The sequence below is a fragment of the Bactrocera dorsalis genome, chromosome 5 (assembly GCF_023373825.1).
Source record: "Bactrocera dorsalis isolate Fly_Bdor chromosome 5, ASM2337382v1, whole genome shotgun sequence".
In the NCBI taxonomy this organism is placed as follows: domain Eukaryota; kingdom Metazoa; phylum Arthropoda; class Insecta; order Diptera; family Tephritidae; genus Bactrocera; species Bactrocera dorsalis.
This window is the reverse complement of record NC_064307.1, coordinates 3,578,862-3,602,116: the sequence shown is the minus strand read 5'-3', so window position 1 is coordinate 3,602,116 and position 23,255 is coordinate 3,578,862. Positions and strand designations below refer to the sequence as shown.

The 23,255-nt window shown below is 38.6% G+C and overlaps 1 long non-coding RNA gene across 1 annotated transcript in view; it reads right to left on the bottom strand.

Moving 5' to 3' along the window:
• Positions 1 to 23,255, bottom strand: part of LOC125778797 (uncharacterized) — a 146,200-nt gene that overhangs the window by 20,899 nt on the left and 102,046 nt on the right. Inside the window, exon 2 of the long non-coding RNA XR_007422939.1 lies at positions 7,557 to 7,733. This is a non-coding gene — a long non-coding RNA (uncharacterized LOC125778797). The remainder of the gene's footprint in view (positions 1 to 7,556; positions 7,734 to 23,255) is intronic.

Sequence of the window (23,255 nt, the reverse complement as noted above, 5' to 3'; positions counted from 1 at the left end):
GGCAAACGATGCACAGCACTATAATAGTATTCCCTGTTGACAGTTTGGCCGGTCGGGAGGACCACATAGGGATAATCGAAAAAAACTGTCTGCAAAACCCTGATTTTTAACCTGCTTTTCGGATTCAGCTCACATTTGCCACGATATTCGCCGATTGATCGTCTCTTTCTGAGTGGTAAGCATAGATCCAAGGCTCATCGCCAGTAATAATATGTTCCATGATATCCTGGTAGTTGGAAGGTATTCATCCACAGACGTCAACGCGGTGCTGTTTTTCGAAAATAATTATTAATTTTGGAATCAATCGTGCTTTCCTTTTTCTTAGGTCCAAATGATCTTTCAAAATGGTTTTCAGTGATCCCTACAATATTCCAACGATGCCAGTAAGATCTTTGACCGCTAAGGTCGTTGTGGACGAGCCTCTTTGAATGATTTCTGCCAATCAACAACTCATTTCAGTGTGCTTAATGTTAGTCAAGGAGTCTCGAACCTCACTAGAAATAGCATCAATCTACTTTATCGTCAGACTCGTTTGGGTGCCTTGTAATAGCAGAGTCGCTAGAAATTGCAAAGCCAATGAGTCAGTTACACCGCTAATATCGGAATGCGAACGAGTTAGATCCCCGTTGTCATCTTGCGTTCTAGCACTGATGAACTATGCACCTCGCGTGAGCTTAACAGGCTTCATTAACGACTAGCTTTTACGCGACTCCGAGATCCTTCTCGCCTAAAGTAGAACTTAGAAGGTCTACTATTTTCCCTAAGAAAAGTTCATCTTGCAATGATGAAAGGAGTTTTTACTGTACATTGTGCAATAGACATTCATACTGAAAAACTAAAAACATTGCTGACGAACGCAAAAGGTTAAAGTTGTGTGAAAGAGTGTGAGGTGGAAACATTCAATCCACTTTTCCTCCATTCACCAGTTTTTGCAAGACTATGGTTCAAACATAGCAGTTGTACCTTCGACGAACCAGGAGACATAGCCAAAACTGACATTAGTCGCCTCAACAAATTTGATTGATCTCAAAGCACTTTTTCAATTTAAGGAGATTGAGGGTTCTTATAATCAATTTTAAGGACCTATGGGTACTACAGCTGGCCGGCCCTAAGCTGTCCAAGTAAAATCCCTGTCAAGACCGACATTTTAACCTAACCTATTCACATATTATTTAAACACTTATTCCGGTTTTTGGTGATGATAGGTCAAATGGGCCCTATACTCCTTAAAGAATCCACATTTACAAAATTTCTGAGTGTCATGTTTCTCAAATAACTTGGACAAAATTTCATGAATTCTTTTCAATGCCCTAACCTCAAATAATTTAACTAGATAAGGGTGAAGGTGACCTTCCATTTTATCTCTAAACAGTAGCCAAAGTGATCCAGGTTAGAAAGTTAATCCACACATTTCTTCAACGATAAACTCCACATTAAAGGCTAGAGGAACGCAACAACAAAAACAACTGTTGTTACAACAAGAACACAGAGAGATTTAGATATTAAAATGCAATGTAAGTAAGTAGCTGCAATAATAAAAGTAGACAGGAATGCGAAATATAAATATGAAGAATGAAAGAAGCAAAAATCACAACAATAAGAATTACAACAAAAAAAGCATTAATCAAGAAATGAGCCAGTATTAGTGTAACTAAGTACATGTGTGTGTTTGTAACTATTTCTAAAAGATAAACTGCATCGGACAAAGCCACGCAGAATAATGGCATTCTTGTTGGAGGCACAACTTGTGGAGGGAGGAGAGTGTGGTGGGGCACGCGCATGGCATGAGTGCCTATCGTAGCTTCTTGGTTGCTGCCACTGACGGAGTATTGAAGGCGGATTAATAAACGTGAGTAAGCTGTGAAAAAAGATGATGAAAGAATGTTGCCAGACGCAGCAAAACAATTGAAACGAGTTAAAAGACACATAGCTGCAGTTGCCAATGAGCAAAGTAGAAAAAACACGGCGCACAGACAACAGTTAGAGGAGGGGACACGGAATCGCAGACAGGCTTTGCAACACTTCGCTAAACGAACAGACAGACAAAAAGACTATGAAATTAGATGGCGAGTCAACACAATGGCTACAACAATGATAAACTAAAATATAATATAAAGCAGAGGCACTAACGTCAAAGCAGCGCAAAAGCTGAGGGAATTAAAAAAATAACTATTTAGTATATGCTTATGTACCTAATATAAGATCTGTGCGGTAGCCACGGCGGCAGGTTGAAGGAAGGAAAAAAACATTATTAACGCTTAAAGATTACTCTACGTCAGCGCAAGCGGAAGAATGTAGCTAAATGAGAACCTGCCACAGCACATCTTATTGTCCGGCAACTGTATCAAAGCTACTGTGCGGCGGCTGGATGGCTGGTTGGCTGCCAGACATTAAAGGGCTTTATGGGTGGGGCAGAATAAGCGCGCGCGCGAGTGCTCGTTAATTGGTCAATGACTGAAGTCGAAGTTGAAGAGTTAAAGCGGAGACGCTGGAGTGCTTTGTGCTCGTCCAAGAGTGGTGGCATAAATTAAATTAGACTGCGCTGCTGCGGAAAAACAGACCGAAGAAGATGGTCTGCCGAAGATGCTGCGTAGACAAATAATGAGGTAGACATACATATATACCTATGTGCATAAGAATTATCAGTAAATAATGAATGGTAGAGCCACATACCAGAGCGTTAGTTCAGCGGATGTTTAAAGGTCTCTTTTAAGCTCATAATAGGCACGAAGATGATGCGCTGATTAAGCTAATATCTTCGTGCAACATAACAAAATCATAAAAAAAATTTTTAATCTAGACAATTAGAAAAAGAGTCATTCATATTTGAGTAGAAAACTGTAATATTTTTTGGACAAAATCAAAATATTACATATTTAAATATTTCAGTTTTAATCGCTTTTTGAATATTCATATTTTGTTAGCGAACCGCACGCGAATTTTGAAAACGAATAGGAACCTTTACGGCCGCGCTTAGTCGAGGCTCTCAGAATCATAGCCATTTGCCAGCGCCATTTTTAAGTGCTTCGAGGTTTTCAGTTCTGCATGTAGATCTGCCTTTAAAAGTTCTCTAAACATACACAAGGGAAAGGAAAAACGCGCTTGGTGGCCACCTGAGCTGTCGGAAATCAGGTCTTCGAGCAAAATACTGTTTAATAAAGACCGTAAATGCAGACCTCACCTAGATTGGCTATTGTATAATGCAGGACAATCCACTGGTGATGCTGAAAACTGGCTAGTGAGTAGAAGTTTCCCTTAGAGAGCTTCAAGAAGGCTATACAGCCTTTTGAGACTTTCTGGACGAAGGACGTCTCACATGGGTTATGAGCTCTTTTAAACTGTTTGAGTGTCTGTGTACCTGCTCAGCTTCAGCATGCGACAAAGATATAATGCAGGTGGTTGACCCCTTTATAAGCTAACTGGTTTAGATTAGGTAACATTCCCGTGGCTTAGAGGCTTACACTCAGCAATCTCGAGCCTGGAGGGTGCCCTTATACAATAAAACTATGATGTGAGTTCCTTTCTTGGTATAGAGAGAGACCTTCAGCAATGTACCGCCGTAAGCGGCTATTAGAGTTCTTAGCATATCATCTACAGTCTCCTATGCACCGATACTTAGAATAGTAAATAACGTCATCCTACAAGGATTCCTCGTTACTCTGGACTCTAGTGGTGAACGATCTTTTGAAGGAACTTCAGGAACAAGGCTGCCAGGTGGTTGGTCACGCAGGCGATGTAGCTCTTTTGATAAAAAGAAAATTCCTGAACACCATTTACGTTCTACCTCAAGGCTATCTAAATGTGGTTACCGAACTATCTAAAATAGTTATAACCTATTATCTTTATGATTTTGAACACTTTAAAGCCGCTTCTAAGAAGCAACAAACCATTAAGAATTTTTGAGCTATTAAGCGCGCATGACGACTCTATGCAGTTGTAAATTTCGCTCCTTTTGTTGTTGGCTTATGGTCAATCAAGTGTTTATAAACAAAAATATATATAAACATATAAAAATGTTATTTTATAATAAAACCATAATCCATTAATTTTACCCTCTTAATTTCTCTGCACAATGCGGCATGCAACACAAGCGAAAGGCACTCAAGTTCCACAAATTCTTAAAAAATTTCATTTTGAAATTTGCATATTTTGACAGAAATTCATTAATTGCGGCGCCGCTCACGAGGGCTTAGCCCTAAATTTGAAAATCATCGCGCTTTTATTACATTGTGGCCGCGATTAAATGAATTTGCTACAGTGGCAATCAAAAGTAATGCAACTAACCCTCGTTGACACTATTTACAGGCTTCTGCTCACTTACTAGCAGTTGTTTGCTTTCGCAGAATGACTTTGCAAAAATGTGCCTGTCAATACAGAACTGCATATGTATGTGTATGTATGTATGTATGTTTGACTATGAAGCTGTCAAATGATTTTGGTTACCATTTCCTCGATTACTAATTAAATTCGTACGATTTTTTTTTTACTTTTTTTGCTTCGCTAGAAGTTATTTTTAACAATTTGCTTTCGAGGCAATGAGTGATTACTCAACACTTTTTCGCGTGAATTTCCGAAGCATTATTCATTGCCGTTCTTTATTTATATATTTCTATATAAATTCATTATAGATATACATTTTTTATTTCTCCCCTTTATCACATTAACAAATGTGTGTTTGTATACAGATGTATTTGGTTTTGCTTTTCGCCGACATTGTTTGCATTTTAATGTGTTGAGTTGAGCGATCGCTTGATCGATCGGCTGCTTACTTGTAACTCAGACTGTATGCGATTGTTTCATGACGTTAATAGGCCGTCTCAGCGACATTGATTGCTTTATTTGTAAACACTACATTTCTTTAAGTGTTGTTGTTTGTTTTTTTGTTTTTTATGAATAAACGTGCATATTTTCAGATATTCCAAAAAGGAAACATAACTCACAATATAGCTCTGGGAGGCATAATTCTGGAAAACTCAGTGATTTTGAATAGTTTGAGATTCTCTCCTAAAAATATATTATCTAGGACACAATCTAATTATCTAATTGCTTTTAAGAAATACTCGTGCCAAACTACCATTAGATAATAATTTTCATGATAAACATCAAGCCCAAACTGTTTAAAATATTCTTCTGCCAGAAATAAACAGATACATACTTTCTTATACATATATGTTTATTCGCACATACTTTTATAATAATACTCAAAAAATCTTAAAAAAATGTCAAGTTTTTGCCTCCGACTTCCGTAAACGCTCAACTACTTTATTATGAGCAAACAAATTGCGTACACCTTTTTGAATTGTGAATGAGAGCGAAGAGCTATGGTAATTACTTGGAATTTTCCTCGAAGCCAACGCAAACAATTGCAACAAATGTGCTTGTTTGTAATATTCTCTATACTCCTCAAATTTTGATCGATAAATATGTAATACGTAGGTTACCTTTTACATTTCGTGATTTGGCAATACTGGTTTTGCAATCTGGAAACTCTCAACATTTGACATACGTGCGCAATTTGTTGTACAGTCACTTAAAATATTCATTTCGGCCAAAAACTCAGTTAATTCGCGAAAATTTGCTCTTGGCTATTTTTTATGATTTTTGATGTGAATTAACTCAGCAGCATTGTGTATCGATTAATTTAAATCAATTTTTAAGCATGAAGCTCTATTAAGGACCAGTGTCTATCGATGATATGGTGAATTCAATCGAGGTTGTAGATCAATCCAAGACGAAATTCGTGAAGGTCGTCCAAAATCAGTTGTTGTCCCGGAAACTATTAATGCTGCGCGCAAACTGATATTTCAAGACCTACATTCAATATTGCAGAGACAATTTGTCAATCGATCAGAGAAAGGGTCGCGTCGATTGGTCTCACACAGTTGTTTCGGTCGATAACAACTGCTTTTTTGAGCACTCAAAACATCGATTTAATTATTTGTCCGCCATATAGTCCTGAGTTGGCACCAAATGACTTCTTTTTATATCCGTACGTGAAAGATAAACTAACGTTTTTCGACACCTGAAGAAGTGGCTGATACGTTCAGAACGCCTGCTTTGGAGGAACCACAATCAGAGTTGAAAAAATGCTTTGAGAATAGGTTCAAACGCATGTAAAGATGTATAGATATTAATGGAGAATATTTTGGAAAAGGATTAAAGCAATTTCCGATTTTTGGTTTTTGTTTTGATGCTCTAATTGCGAAATATAAAAGGTAACCCTCGGATAGGTTATATTTGTATTGGTAATATAATATATGGATATGATGTAATATTATATATTTGTGTATAACTACAAGTATTTATAGAAATTATTTCTGTACTTTGTTCTGTATTTGTTGTTATAGGTATTCGCATGGCCCACATAATTGACCCAACAGCGATACTATCATAAGAGTGGAAAACCTAACTAAAGTGACCAAAGTAAAGTTACCCCACCGGAAAAGCTGAGATACTACAAAGTGGATTGGCCTCCTTGCCTTCTAAGCAATTTCAATATTGAAGTTCCGAATTTGCGTGGCAATATATGATCACGCATTAATCTGGATCCAAGAAGAACGCAACGAACGTCATACTTTGGATCAAAATGAAGTTATGTTTTAAGTGCGATATTTATTTAGTGATTACAAAAACTATATTGTATGGACTTAGGCGGAAGAAGTTTGGGGTTCAGAGATCTGACACGATTTCTAGAAGAAAGAAACGTATTTAGCCACAAAATATATCGTTACATCAAAGAAAATCAGAGCTTTCAGCAAAGCTTTGGTACTTTTGCAGGTTTACCACAAACTTCTATCAAAATACGATGAATTTCGACTGAGCTTTTCTTCATATCAAAGTCTAAAAAGGACGCTCAAGAACAGTAGCTTTCCAACACATGAGAAGTATTGGAACCATGAAATAATATCAAATTATGTCATATCTGAGCAAACCAGTTTTGCTTTAGCATGAAAATCCAATTTTTCCTATGAAAAAAATATTTCCTAAAAAATTCACTCTCTAATTTATACCCGAAAATATTTAATTGCTTTTCCTACGGGGTCCTCACTTCTACTTGCTAGGAAATCACGTACAAGTGTATGTACAATTCTTCACCCAAGCTCCAACAACATCTTAACTCGTCAACTTCTACTCCCTGGCTGATGGCTGAGTTCAACAACCATTTCGGTCGACTCATTGTCGACGGCCAATTTGTGCTAATTTCCAACAAGTGCCAACGCGCCAATTCGCCAACCGACCGAACCTATGGTCAAGGGTGTGGTGTGGCGTGATGTTGATATTCGAATTGAAGTTGGTCGGGTTCATCACAGCTCATGTTGTGGAGTTCACAAGCAACAAAAAAGAACACAAAAAAGAGTGGAAAAAAATGTCCAGAAGTTATGCGAATGCGGAGAGAAAAGTGGAAAAGTGCTATTTTTATAGCTTGCCCACCTCTTCCAGCAAGCCGTATGTAGATTTATACCCAGCTGACATATATACAAATGTACTCGTATTGTGTGTATGTGTATGCGGCATTCTATGAGCGACTATATACATATTTAAGTGTTTGTACTTACATTAATTATTAGGCATGACTAAATAAACGATGACCCCGGTTCCACGGTGACTTGATTTGTTGTAATTGTATATAAATAAGCGCACGGAATTGAATATTTGCATGACACGAGCTTTGTTTGATTTCGTTGCTTTTACGAGTATGTGTTACACACAATATACATATGTGAATTAGGAATCTGTAAATAATGCGAGAATATTTTTATAGTAGTTTTAAAGAAATTCACCACAAATAGGAAAGGATATACATTTGTAGAAGTATGAGTTAAATTGTATAAATTTCATTAGTGAGAATCTGACCCATAAAAATAGCTTTAAGTTTTCAGGAACATTGAATTCGTTTATCTTTGAAACAAAAAAGTTCTTTCGCCAGTTATTCTGCGGAAGATGGTCTAACTTGTATTTATAATTCATTCAACTGGTCAAATAGGGCTGTCAACTCATTTAAAACTGAAATGGTTTTATATACCAGAAGGTACAAGATCCCAGATGTGCCTCTGCATACATTTGGAGGCTATGAAGGCTCACAGAAGCTGGGGATATGAAGGGGTTCTAAAAAATAGACACTGAAATTCTCTCCTCTTCAACAAAATCGCATGAGAATAAATCGCTAGAGAAGGGGCCCAGTGAGTTTTTTGACGGATGGGTCCAAGCAGGGAGGAATAGATGGAAGTAGACTTTTATGTAACGAAGTCTTCTTAAATCTCAGCTTCTGGCTACTATATCACTGTAGTGTTTACCTGGCATTGCTGCTATGCTGCTATTAAGGTAATGGTAGACGTACTGCTACGAAGAGTAACCAATTTAAGGAAGGTGATTATTCACTCCGACAGCAGAGGGGCAATATTAGCGTCGAGCTCGCTAACTGTGCCCTCAAATGCTAGTCAAGGGGTGTCTGTCCGCACTATATAGCATCAGGCTAGTTCTTCGTCAGCCTCGTTTGTTGCCTTTTTATACTGGATCAATGAATTTTTGGTGGCGTGGAACCCTGTAGGCCCTGTTCGACGACCAGCTCCTGTGCGACTGCAAAATCGTTTTGACATAGAGCAGATCACAAAGGATCTTCAGAACCACATGCCCTTAGCGAAGTTCGTCTGGCTGTAATACTTGACTTCTTACTAGGCATTGTCCTATAAACTTCCATGGGGTTAGGTTAAAATGTTGACGGACGCAAGTTGTGTGGAGATGGTTGAGATGCAAAGATTTAAGCTCTTGCACTTCATTGTCCATGCATTGCAAGGCTGGGGATTAAACATCTCGGCAGTCTTATCTTCGACGAACCAGGAGAAATTTTATTAGCCGTTTAAAAAATTTTTAATAGGCTCAAAACGCATTGCCGCTTTGTTAGAGTCTTATAATTTTTTATATAGGGACTTTAGATAACACAACATAACACAACGGACCAGCGTTGTAAGCTGTACAGGTGAGATCGTTATTATGATCGACCTCTTAACTTAATCTAACCTAACCGAGAGGTCCTAAAGGAGATGCTGAGAATTCCAGTTCAAACGCATTATTACTAATGATCAAACGTGGGTTTATGAATATGACGGCGAAACTGTCCAGAAATTACTTAAAGGCGACCTATTTGAAGCAATTCATCGTAAACGACCGGATTTGTGGAAAATTCATGAATATTTGAAATGCGCTGTCAAATTTGAACATGATTGTTAATAGCTTTTTGAACAAATATGTATGTTACTTTAGTCAGCGATCAGACACTAAATCCGCAGATTAGGCTCCCTGTAACGTTTTTTGTTTTCGAAAAATTCCACACGGGGAACGCGCTTAAGTCCATTTAACCAAATTAAAGTCATTCGCTAAAGGCATTGTTTGGCATAATTTGAAAGACATTGAAAGTCCGGGTCAAATTTGATCATACGGTGTGTATGCATGGAAACATTATCGATAATACTCAATGTGTGCATATCTAATTATGTGGAATCATAAAGTATTTTTTATAAACAAACATAATTGTTGGCATTAAAATATTAATTAGTGAAACAAATAAAAGTTGTGGAATTGCATTGAAACTCGGCAGCTATTCGAGAAACAATTTCACCAGTAAGCGAAATGTAAATCAAATTAAAATTGAAATTAAATTAAAAGCGGGGCAAATTAAAATAAAAATAAAATAAAACTTTTTTTCGTAAAAACATTGACGAACAACAAGCAATGGGTAAGCAAACAATGAAATAAGTATCAACAGAGGAAAGAGTAAACGAGCGAAAAGCAGAGCAATTGCTTGTACACACACAAACTATTTACACACGCACACACACACACACAATGCATTGCGAGTTTGCGATAAAATGAGCGAGCGAAAAGTTGGAGCAAAAAATAAAAATCATAAAAAATAGTTGAGAATTAACAGTGCCAAATAGCAACACTGGGTGCAACAACAACAACAGCAAACGTCAACAAAGCAGTTGGAGTTACAACAACGCCAGCAACAACACAGCGTACTTGTACTTGCTAAGCAATGGAGCCACAACAAATAGCGCGAGGCAAATATTCAAAACGAGGTCAACGGAGGTCAACTGATTTTATGTACTTACACACACACACACATATATATATATACATGCATATGCATATAAAACAAGCGCAACAACATGAAATAAATAAGCGTTGAAGGAAAAGCAGCAGCGACAGCAACAACAACGGCAAAAACAATTATGCCAATCGCACGCTAAGCAAACTAGCGAATAGTATGTAAGAAAACAACAACACTAACAACAATAAATGATTGTAAAAACACAAACAAGCGAAATGAAATGAAATAAAAGAAATTTTGTTGAAGAAAGCACTCAAAACATGAAATAAAGTAATTCGAGCTTAAAGAAATGCGACGTAAAATCACAACTTCAACTTCATACCCTACTTAGTAACGGTATCAACAATATTACATAAAGTGGCACTGTAAAATATACATACATACATGCATACATGCATGGAAATATACGAGCATGGAAATTTCACAGTCAGCTCGTTGTACGAGTGGATTCGTGATTTGTCGCAAACTCGCCATCAATCACGGCGCACACTTCAACGTCCATAGTTTTTCAATGTTTAATTTTTAATTTTTTTTTAACTTTCTCACTTCAATTGATGATCGCGTTGAGGCTTCTCAGTTTTTATGGAATAATTATTTGATTTCATTCGTTACTAATGCCTGTTGTTAAGTTCTCAACCAGCTTATGTAAATTTACATATTGCTCAAATTTCAAGTTATCTCAACTCGCTATGGAGCGGTTATTTTCCACATTTTTTAATACAATTCTTTATCGGCTTCATTTGAGACAACAATTAATCCCATTTTCCATCCACTTGTTATAAGCCTCGACTGAAATGGCCTTCAATGCTTTCTTGGAAAAGCATCAAAATCAAAATGAACTTTTTGATTTGTTCGGTTTCAGCTTAATTTTGGAGCATCATTCGCTAGATTCTTGCTCAGTTTCAATGTCATAATGCCGTCACCAGTAGTTGTGCGTTTGATGCGTTTGATGAATATAGGGCTCTGAAGAACTTTGTCAAGCAGCTTTCCTCGACGCCGTTTTCGCAAAGGATTCAAGTTTTTTAAGACAAGTAAGACAAGTCTAGCATTGAGATGAACCTGCAATATTGAGCGCAACAACAACAACAATCGACAGAATGACAGTTGGCGCTGTAACATCACGGTGGATGGATCACAAACATTGGCAACATTAACGCAACGCGTAACGCACAAAGCAAGCATCGGCACACACCTACCGAGTTCCAAATCAAAATCCAATGAATCAAAAATAAAGGAAAGCTAAATAAATAAAAGTAGCTATTGCAGTCAACAACAGCCGAAGCAGCAAATAAATTGTAAAAATTGGAAAGTTTTGCGTCAAAAGCGTCGCCTAAACCTTTGACTCAAGACTCGCGCGTGCGCACATATGTACATACCCATTAGACGCTTTATCTAGCTGTCGCGCGCTGATGTGCCGCGCTTGGCCGCTGGGCCTCAGTTGATCTTCACTTGAAGCGCAGGCGCAGCGGATTTGTGCAGCCTTAGGCTTACGTTATTAATGCGACTGTGTGCGCTTGTGTATGTGCTCTCATGTGCACTCATTCAAAATCACGACATTCAGTTTTCGGCGCGCCGCCAGCAAAAAGAAGAAGTGAAACAAAATAACTTGACCGCATTGCGCCGCCGCGGCCGCTGTTGCAAGAGCGGATGCCAGCAAATGCGGATGTAAGTTGGTCTGCGCCACCAACAAAATATCTGTCTCGAGACAACGGACACCAACAAACACACGAACAAAGTTGCATAGCATGCGTTGCTGCCGAAATACGCTGCGCCGGCGGAACAGAGGAAAGCGCCAACCGCGCGGCACACAACGCCGCCGCGCCGCACATCGCCACAGCAAAAAGTGATGAACAGCCGGAGGGCGGATGGCGCGGCCAAGTTTCGGTTTGTTTTTCTATCATTTTTGGTTACACACATTGCCGCCCACACCCTGCCGGTTATCACATTAACCGTTATTACCATTATAGCTCGCATAGTTTAACGGTTATTGTTTTTTCTCAAGCATTTGCTGCCACTTACGCACTCGTCTATCTTTCGTTATGACGGTGATGAAAATCAAAATTTGGACCGGAATTTATTATGACTTTATACACGAGAAAAATGTAACAAAAACAAAAGAAATGTGTTGAGAAGAAAGTAGTTGGTTGTTGGCTTTTGTTTTTGCTTCTCGCCTTAACGGTTTTTAATTTTGTACACGCATGCTTACTGCCACAACGGTTTTTGTTTATGATTTCTTGCTTTTGCTTCAGTTTTATAAAAAGAAGTCATTGAAATGCTGGAAGTGGGGCAAAAAGAAAGCCGCTTCTGCACGCTTGCTACAAGATGTCTGTGTGTTTATGCATATGTATTTATTCACTGTAACTGTTACTTAATACTTACTCAAAAATTAGGGAAACTCGCGGATGAGACAAAATATGTCGGAACTTTGGGCGGAATCACACCTACTTAAAAAGATTTTCAACGATAGATGATCCCTCCTGCAATTCGTTGTACTAAATAACAGCCTTGTAGCTTACCATTACTTAGGAGCTTAGTCATGGATCTTTATAGGTTTTCACTTAAAGTCGTTTTATGGCCATGGAGATGGCTCGATCGGTTTTCAAGTATAAATCGACCAATGCTGCTGCGATTTCATGTTTGATATCCGTACGAAGTTCTTCAATGGTCGCTGGCTTGTTGGCATAGACCACAGACTTGACGTAAATAATCTAACGGCGCCAAATCACACGACCGAGGCAGCTAATTGACTGGGCCATTTTCTGATAAAACACGTTCACCAAATTTGGTTTTCAATAAATCAATAATGACATTCACTGTGTGGCTTGTGGCTCCATCCTGTTGGAATCACATATTGTCAAAGTCCATATCATCCAATTCGGCTCAAAAAAATTCGGTTTTCATTGAGCGATAGCGATTCCCATTCGCTGTAACGTTCCGGTCTTGATCATCCCGAAAGAAGTACGGCCCAATGACGCCGCCGGCCCATAAACCGCATCAAACCGTAATTTTTTCGGGATGCAATGTTGACCTATGGAGTACCTACGAATGTATTTTCACAGGAATAAAGAATCTCATTAATATCCCTATTATACTATATATCCCATTAATATCCCAAACCGCTCTTAAAGTTGAGGCCACTGACTCTGAATTTCGGTAGTAAATTCTAAAAATTCGACTCGTTGTTGGGTCGTATATCTTTCCATGATGAAATGACAAACCATACTAAAGAGAAAGGTCAAAGGAGCGGGAAAAGTATTACGTTCTTTGCTATCCCTATCGATATACTTTTGTAGTAACATATATTTCCATATCTATCTTTTAAAGACTGACGAATAGAAACTCGTAAATGAGATTACTTAGTTTGTTGGTTGGCTGATTTTAGACATCCCGATATGATCGCTTCTCACTTCATTGAATCCACCTGAAAGCCTGAATTTCTAATAATTTCAATCGAAGACTTTGATTTAAAATCAAATTATTACAAAAAAAAACCTACAAATAACACCAAACGATCAAAAAGCGCGAAATAGAGAATCGAACACTGATTTTGGTAATAAAATTCAATGATTTGCAAGCGTTGCTCGTTAGTAAGTCTATTCATGATGAAATGTCAAAGCATACTGAGCATCTTTCTCTTTGACACCATGTCTGAAATCCCACGTGATCTGTCAAATACTAATGCATGAAAATCCTAACCTCAAAAAAATCACCCGTTATAAACGGTGGCATGACCTAAAAAAGGCCAGTAGGAAAAATCCATTTCAAACCCTGCAGCAACGCAAGAGATATTAGCCTAAGCTGTAACTGGAAACCCGGACTTTATATCAAAACACGACATGGAGTTGGAAGTAACCCTAAAAGATCAATCATTTTAAGCGACCACGGATAGTTAAGGCCGCACCAACAACACCGGTTTTATTCCATTTCTGTTGGCCAAAGCTCCGAACACGTTTTTTGCCAGTACATCTCAGCATTTCTTAACTTAGGAGACCCGCGACATCAGAACACGCTCTTCTGCTCTGGCAAAAGTTAGTATTCGCTTGTCATCGCATCGTTTGCCGCACTTCTCGGTGATCACTTTCCGAGGGGCCGCATTCAAATAGACAAAGTGGTAAGTAAATGTGACAAGTAAACGGTAAACTATCGGGTACACAATCGCCGGCGTCAACTTGCAACCGCGCGCTGCGGACTGAGTGCTTGGCAGCTATTTAAGCTGCACTAAGCCGCGCTGATCTCAATTGAGCAACTCTACGGCCGCCCAGCCGAGCGGCGCGGCGCGATGTGGCAAGGTGCTGAGTTTATCGCTTAGCTTAGCGGATAATTCAATAGACGCGACAATACAATATATACAACAACCACATATACATACACACAGTGTGTCAGTTAAGAGTGGCAACAACAACAGCACATTGCGAGAGCAGCATAGCGCTTTAAGCCAAGCTCAGCTTATTGCCAGATTGTTAGCGCGTTTGCGGCTCTGTCGCCAGCGCTGTCACTGCTGATGCTGCAGCCAACATGGTTTATTGCTGTTGCTGTGGATGTGTTGGTGCTGACGTTGATGTTGCGCCGGTGCTGTCGGCCTCATTATGTTTCGAGCATATTTCATATGCCGCTTCGCCTTTATGAGCGTTTCAATCGCTTGTGAGCTTTGTTTGGTTTTCTTTGATTTTGTTGCTGCTGCCGCTGCTGCGGCTGTTGCTATTGTTTTTGCTACAGTAGTTGGTTAATGATGTTGCATTCGCGGCTGCGGCTTGTTTTTTTGTTGGATGGCATTTGCTGTTGAACATTTGTTGGTGAAAGTAATAAGCGTTAAGTAAGTTAAACAACAACAATAGCAACAGCATAGCAGACACTAACAAACAATCACTTCACTGACCACAAATCATCGGAAAATAATGAAATGTGAAAACGAAAAGCGGCGAATAACGAAATCATGATCTGCTCAAAAAACGAAAAATTAGAGAAATTTGATAAATACAGACGGAACACAACAAATGCGATGGAAGCGGGGAAAAAATACACAAAAAAGATACAAGTAAACACAACAATTGAATTAATGGATTTTTTAAGCACTTTGCCTAATAATATGAAGGCAACTCTGTAAAGTGAATCTATCAACTGTTCTGCACACCAAGAAATACACTTTCTCATTAAATTTTAGTGATTTTTAAAAGTGAATGAAAAGAGGTCGCCGTATGACAACACAGAACTTTTTGGTAATTAATGCTACATCAGTCACTACTGATAAATAGAGTTCGTATTGCTTTGATTGTGGGTTTCGGTTTTCTTGGAACACCTAAAGGTTTGATTAAAACTTTGAACTGACCCAATAAGCATAAGTCCATTATTCTTGATCCGTGATTCCTGCGCTATACACAGACAGGCTTTTTCAACACTTTCTCAGGATACTTAATTGTCGAAAGGATTTGATGAAACAAATTTATTCCCATTCAATGATGATGAAAAATATGTTTTATGCCTCAGCGAGATCTCCAAGTTTCAATAACCTTAATAAGTTGGAAATATTTCGTTTATTATGAGAGATATCATAACCTTTCTAGATCGTAATTATAAATTGGGACTTGCAGACTTCATACCCGTGATAATTTTGATAATTATTTGGAAACCCTTTGTCAAGAAAAACAGAAAGTAACCTAATCTCCAAACCAATACTCGAAAGCATATTTTACTTAGACTTATTTTTCGAACATTTTATGCAAAATCTATAGCAAATCTCTCAAAGAAAATAGCATTCAGACAATCAGTTTGCCGAACAGGATCCAAACTCCTAACTAGGGTTCTCAAATAACTCTCGCTGATGCGGTTTGCCCAGAGATACCATTTCATTTCATTGTTCCAATATTTCGAACATAGTTACAAGTACGTTGGCTGCTGCTTTTTTGTGTCTTCATCGTAGTCTTTCCTCTGAGGCGTAAACAAAAATGATTCTTTTCGCTGAAATATGTCGAACCTTGTGCCTGCAAAAATATTTTGGAGGAGTTGTTTCATTAGTTCACAGATATAGTGGTGATTTTGGCTTTTAGAAAAAATTAATTGCCTAAAACAGCAAAAAAAGTTTGTAGATTAAGAACTGCAAGCATTAACGAAACGAAAAAAGAGCTCGCAGAATCTATAGAAGCCTCTGAAGTTGCCATTTCAAAACGCTTAAAAGCAAGAGAATTGGGTGCCATATGCATTGAGAGTATAGAACGTTGAAAAATGATCTTGCATGTCAGAAATGCTGCTTGGACGCTACAAAACGAAATCGTTTTTGCATCGGCTTGTGACTGGTGATGAAAAATAGGGCCACCGCGACAACCCTAAACGCAAAAAATCATATGTGAAACCTGACAAACTAATCAAACCAATGGCAAAGCCAAATATCCATGATATCAAGGTAAAGCTCTGTGTTTGATGAGATGAGAAAGGATTGCTATATTATGAGCTTTTAAAACCGGATGAAATTATTAAAAGGGAACGCTATCGACAACACTTGAACAAATTGAAGCTAGCAATTGGCGAAAAACGCTCGAAATATGCATGAGGCAATAATTTTCCATGAGCACAAACAACACTCGGCCTTATGTGTCAAGACGGGTTAAAATTTATTCAGAAAACTGCGGTTGGGAAATTTTGTTCCCCGGCCTTATCGAGCTCGCCTTTTTGACTACTATTTATTCAAGCCAATGCAGACCGCCCTCAGTGGAATTCTCATCAAAACAGGTTATCAAATATAGATTTGATTCATGCTTGACCGCCAAGCGCAGTTCTTTTTTGATGGAATCTTCAAATTTTCAGAAAGATGTGAAAATATTGAAACTTCTGAAAGACACCACTTCGCATAATATCATTCCACATATTTTTTCTTAACTAAACGTTCGAATGTTAAAGAGAAGACCCCACAATTATAGTCATAGACCCAATAGATTATGATTTAAGCTCATATAAAAAAATATAAAAATTGTTAATGCATTTACAACTATAACAAAAACTCAAATCCTCATTAAACTACAGTTACTAGCGAGAAAAAAAGCTATTATACAACAACAAAAATTCAGCGTTTTGTGGGATTTTATGTTTTCGTACTTTTCACTCACTTTTATTAATTTTTCCTATGGATTTTTCGAACGCCATAGCCACACAACCGTAACAACAACAGTAGGAAAAGTAACGGCTATTTATTGGCTCGTTGCCACATTGATTCGATTTCAGTGATCATGACAATGCCACAAGCAAACGATCATCAGCACATTTCGGCTTCCAACATTCACCAATTGCTAATTGCGCTTTGCAATTGTTGCTCACCACCGCAGCGTGCTGCATGCACCTGCAGCGCATTGCTTGCAACGTGCAACAAAAACAACACCGTTATTGATTTATTTGTTGCAATTTGTTACATAGTTACACTTAACATCTCACCTTACGCTTTTTCTTTGTGTTTTGAAGAGCTAATGTTGTTGTTATTGCTTTTGTTGCCGCATGTTGCTGGCTGCTGTCGTTTTGATTAATGAAAACTTTTACGCCAACATTAATTACACTTTTTCTTTTTAATTGAATATTTTGTGAAAGGCTACCGTTATGTGAGCTCATAGTGTGTGTGTGTGTGTGTGTGCTGGAGTGATACGCAGTGTTGCATGTGGCATATACATACTATTTTATTTTGGCATTTAGCGCCATAAATAGTGTCATAAATAGAAAATTATTGAAGCAAATGGAAATTAATTACCAGAAATAAATATTAAATTCCCGAAAAAAATACCCGAAAGTATATACTAAACTAAATTTTGTTCCGAGTAGAGGTAGCCTAGAAACTTTGTTAGGCGATACAGAGAACAGCTTAAAAAATATCCAAATTGAGTAGTTCGTAAATTATTCGAGAGTCCAATAGGACTAGAGCCGATTCTGCGTTTAAATGACGTAGTGTAGATAGAGTTGATACTGTTTCGATGGCAAGCCAAGTGATCAAAGGGAGGCGCCGAAACTTGGAGAAAAGAACTGGAGGCTTCAGCACTGCTATACATAGAGTAGGCTTCGAAAATTTACAGCATAACATAACTGTTTCGCAGTTCAGCGAAAAATCTCTCTCTCTCTCTCTCTCTCATTTCTTCAGACTTCACCTTGATTTTGAATTAAATTTTATTTCAGTTTTGTATAAAAGGTCGGAAAAAATTGTTAACAAAATATATATAACTGAAATATAAAAAACTAATAGCCACTCTCAAACTAGAGAATTAAATTAGGCTCAATCTTTGTAGCGGTTGTTTCTCCAAATTGAATTAGCCATTGTTTGACATTTTGGTTTGGAGCTGTCACAGCAAACTCAACTTCATTAGTGTGAGAGAAAAACAACCTATCAAATGTTGTTGTTATAATTAAATCGAGTAAATGACAACAATAGCAACAGCGAAACCCGACAGTAGGAGAGAGCGTCAGCGACTAATGTCAATGAATTGCTGTTATGCTGGATACAAAAATTAAAAAAAAACAGCAAAACCGCAGTGTCAAATAATCGAAGAGCTAAAGTGCAATTATGTAATATTGATGTGCCTAAATTTGTTAGAATTTAACATATGAGCAAATATATATTAAATAGCACGCTAAATGCATTGAGGATACCACATTTCAGTCGCGTAGTCATTAATTTTTAAACAGACTAATTAATTTATGTTGTTCAGCTTCAAACAAAATCCAACATTTAGACATTGCTGTGGAAAGGAGTGTAAGCAATTGAAAACCTTCCCTTGGCAATTCCTTCTCAGCTGACACACGTGCGAAGAATATGTGGGGGGGCCCAAGCCGTTGAAGCAGGTGTGTAGTGAGCTTTTTCTCGGATGGAAGAAGAGTGTACTGTCGGAAGCTTTCCACCTTCTCGCCTTTTAGACTACTAGATCAATCTTGCGCCTTTCATGTGGATGTGGCCGTCAATGTAGCAGTAGGTAGGTGGGTAAGGGTGCCGTCCTTCAGGCTCCAATTAGCGTTGATAACGCCATTTTGATTCACTATCGTACGACCTTATCTTAATATCACCTTCCACTGGGGTCCTCAAATTATTTAATGAAACTACTTATATCCGTTATCCTTTCTATAGAATTTTCATGTCTGGTTGGTGATAAAGCTGAACACTCACGGAGAAATTGAAGACCCGTTTTCTAGCTTTCTTCGAGTTTGCAGTTACAGTGCTATTGTGGGGACGTTTTTAACGAATGTTCTCCAAACGGCCCGTGCGCCATTATATTAGCTGTTAGTCTGTATATAGTTTTCCTTGCCATAGATTTCCATCCATTCTGCGCTGTTAGTTCGAAATGTGCACCGAGCTCCTTCTTTATTGCTACCAGTGGACACGGTATTGTCTCTGCCAGAGAGGCTCTGACTTACCCAACGCGTCTGCCTTTTCTTTGCGAAAATGTTGCTAGGACCGGGAATCCAATGTTTTGGATAAATCGAGTTGATCTGTCAGTGAGCTTAATGCCGTTCTTGCTTTGTTACACTGGAGTTGATCTTTGGCAACGACTAGGCTAGTAGAGTCGCCTAATTGTCTGTGTAATTGGTTGCCTTCTGTATCCTCCCACATTTGTAGCACTGGTCTATGACCAGGACTTTCGCTTGAAAGATGCTAGCTGAGTTAGGCATACGGTTTAAGTAATAAAGAGATATCAGAGCATATCCCTGTCCCCACACCGTAATCCATTTTGGACCCGTCGGTACAGATTGTGGTAGTATTCTCCTTCCCTGCTAAACCTCATCTCCATTCACGGCTAGAGAGTATTCTCACTTGGAAGTCTCTATTGAAGTCCAACCTTGTCAAGATATAGTCTTATCTATTTAGATTAGTTGTGTTCTGGTTTAGAATTTCCCTGTTCAATACTCTTCTCTCTCTGTCTTCTTCATATTCCTTGCACCAAATCCCTTAATTTTTGTTGCAGAAAGTATTGGCATTTTATGTATGAAAATGACTATGGACAGTTGATGCAGAAGCATATTTGGCGCATTATTCGGACATGACTTTGACGGTAAACACTGCGCACCCTGCTCACTGAATTCTATTTACCAGTGCTCCATACGTAAAGATTGGTCTAATGACGGCCGTATGCATCCACAGAACTATATTTGGCTTTAGGTATCCTTTTACGCTAAATGTACGTTTCTCAACATACATTTTCCAAATCAGTTTGGTGTTTACCTCGACATCCAAATTCTTTTCTGTTGGAGATATAGAGATTATAGTACCACCAAAGGAGGAAACTTGAAATGGCTGTAGTTTGAGCTCATAAATAGTCTTACTAGGCTTAATACCTAATTCATTTTTCGAGGCCGAATTGTATAATCTCCGGAAGACTCCTTCCATAACTTACTGATTTTGGAAAAAAACAGCCCTGATACCATAAACGCTATATCATCAACGTTTGAATTGGAGTAATACAAAAGAATCTAATGGAAAACACTTATCCAAAACCTTAGAGTCTGGCCACATTTTCCTAACTCCGGGTTTGCGGAGAAATTCCGGGATATACTTATCAATCCCGAAGGTTATTTCCTCTTCATATATATCGTGTGTTGTTGTTATGTACCTTTCCAAGCATTTACGCACCCTTTACAATTCGACTACAATATCCAAATGACAAGTAAGTACATTATATACCGAAAACCATACATACACCCACACACTCACATGAAAATAATGTGCCACAAAGCAACAGCGCTAGCAACGGCAACATCAGAGCACACAAATCAACAACAATGAATTGAACAACAACCACAATGCGTAACAAAGGAAACTTTGCAAATGTGATTTGATAAATAAACTTGTTAGCCACATGTAGCGGCAACATGTGTGGTATATACGACTATGCATGTACAGTTAGTTACACAGCCCGCACTCTCACCCACAGCCATGCAACACTGTTGCCTAACTACAATGCAGCCCTCGCTGCTCCTGCTGCCGCATGCCACACAATACTAAGTACGCTTTCACTGATACTTGCAACATCCTGACAGCGTTCCCAACAGCAATAGATGGCGCTTTTAATGTTTCCTTTTTGGCGCGCAATTTTTCACTGTGCTTTTTCCAATCGCTGGCATTGTGAGCTCCACTGCTACTATTTTGTTGTTTTCTAAGTACCCACTCCCCTCAGTAACCTTCGTCTTTCACGCACATTGCCACAGTTCGAACTTTGATAGTAAACATGAACGAGTGGAGCGTTGCTTCCTCTGACATCCGTTCTAACGAGTTGCTGCAGTAAAGCAAAAATACTACAAAACCAACAACAAAATGCTCATATGACAGCAGCAGTAAGGGCGATTATAGAGCAACAACAACCAGTGAATTTGCGCCAGTTTTGTGTTCTGCAGGGAAAGTGCGCTCAGGAGCTTTCATGGAACCCTGTGAATTTCCTCCGAAAAAAGGGAATTTGATTCGCGCAAAACAAAACTCCAAAGCGTCAGCCCAACTCGCTGATATTCGCGTGCGACTCAGCTGAATTAGACGTCATGACGCAAATGCCACAAAGAAAAAAATATTTTGCAACTCGGAATGACAGCGGCAAAGAGAACACTTCGCTCGCAGTACTATACACAGGAAAAAGAAATACTCGCCACAGTGATGGGAGTTTCTAAGCAACTCAAGAATTACGAAAAAGCCAAGAAAAATATTTGTTTAATGGAGATAAAATTCTAAAAATATTACAAACACTTTTGCTACTTTGTCAGATTGTTTTCTACAGTTTCCAGGAAATACGACCGACTTCACTAAAAAATGCATTTGCCCATGGAAGCAAAGCGTTATGAAGACGTAGAGGCCATTGCTTTTTGGACCGCGCAAAGAGCTGTATTGAAGCAGAAAGAGAATATTTTGAATAAAATAAATTGATTTTGCCGAAAAAACAATTTGTTCTTCTTTTTTATGTCCCGTTTTCTTCGGAACGGACTGTATAATAAAGCCAAATTCTTGGACATTACATTAAATTATAAGCGCTTTATTTGTTCTTAAAAACCACCTGCCTAAAAAAACACCCTTTATCTATGATTCGATTGCTTCATATTCGAGTTCGTAGTGGCAAGGAAACTCGCACTTCCAATAACCTACCGCTAGATGGCTCCACAGTTAAATTTCGCCCAAAACCAAGAGCGATTGGAATGTAGTCGAAGAAAGAGGTTTGGAACCCACCTTTTAGATCCATTAAAGCTTTTTTCCACGTTTGTTAGTGCAACGAACGATTGAACAGTAATAGTTGTTACTTTTATACATACATACATGTGTACATACATATACATATATAAAGTGAGCGTGAAATCATTTACAGTTAGCATAGATCTACGTTTCATTCGTTTTTAAAGATAACCGAAATGAAGAAATTACTTTTTATTTGCTTAATGAGAGTTGAGTGAACATTGGAAATGCCACTCAAAGCAGCGATTGACATTGCGGCATAGAAGGTGATGCAGTTGCAGCAACATACAGCAATATGATCACTCAACAACAGACAATAACTGCCAAACTTCAATTATAGCAATAGGACTGTGACAAAAACAACAAGTGCACGTGTGTTGGCAACAAACAGGCATTTGATAAACAAACTGCAAGGAGACACAGCGTGGGGCGTGTGTGTGTGGAAAGCAAAACCTGCACACTTTTCATGCCACAGCGTTATTGCTATGCAACAAAGTAGTTGTTGGTGCGTTAGGACATTCATCAAACTACCGCATGTAACCAACTGAAGCCGCAAGCGTGCAACTTACAAGCATTGATCGACCAATGCGCCAATAAGAGTTGCTCACATGGCGGACACCAACATGCAGCAGACGACAAAAAGTGCTTACAACAACAACAATACAGTGGTGCACACACAGCTGCTGTGCGACGCAAATCGTTCTGGCTGCAGCAAAAAGACACATGCAACCACAGAATCGAGTGCCGTTGCTGCGATAGCATTGTGGCACAAACGGACTGTCAGTGTGGTATGTGTATGTGTGTGTGTTGGGATCTATGTAGCATGTGTTATTTACTATTTCGTACAATGCCACCTAGTGCAGAGTGCCAGAGTGCTTTATGCTTTAGCTTGTGGCATGTTGCATGTTAGCTGCGACGACTTCCTCTTACTCTTTGGCACACTGATTTTCAATTTCAATACAACAACACAGCGAGTAA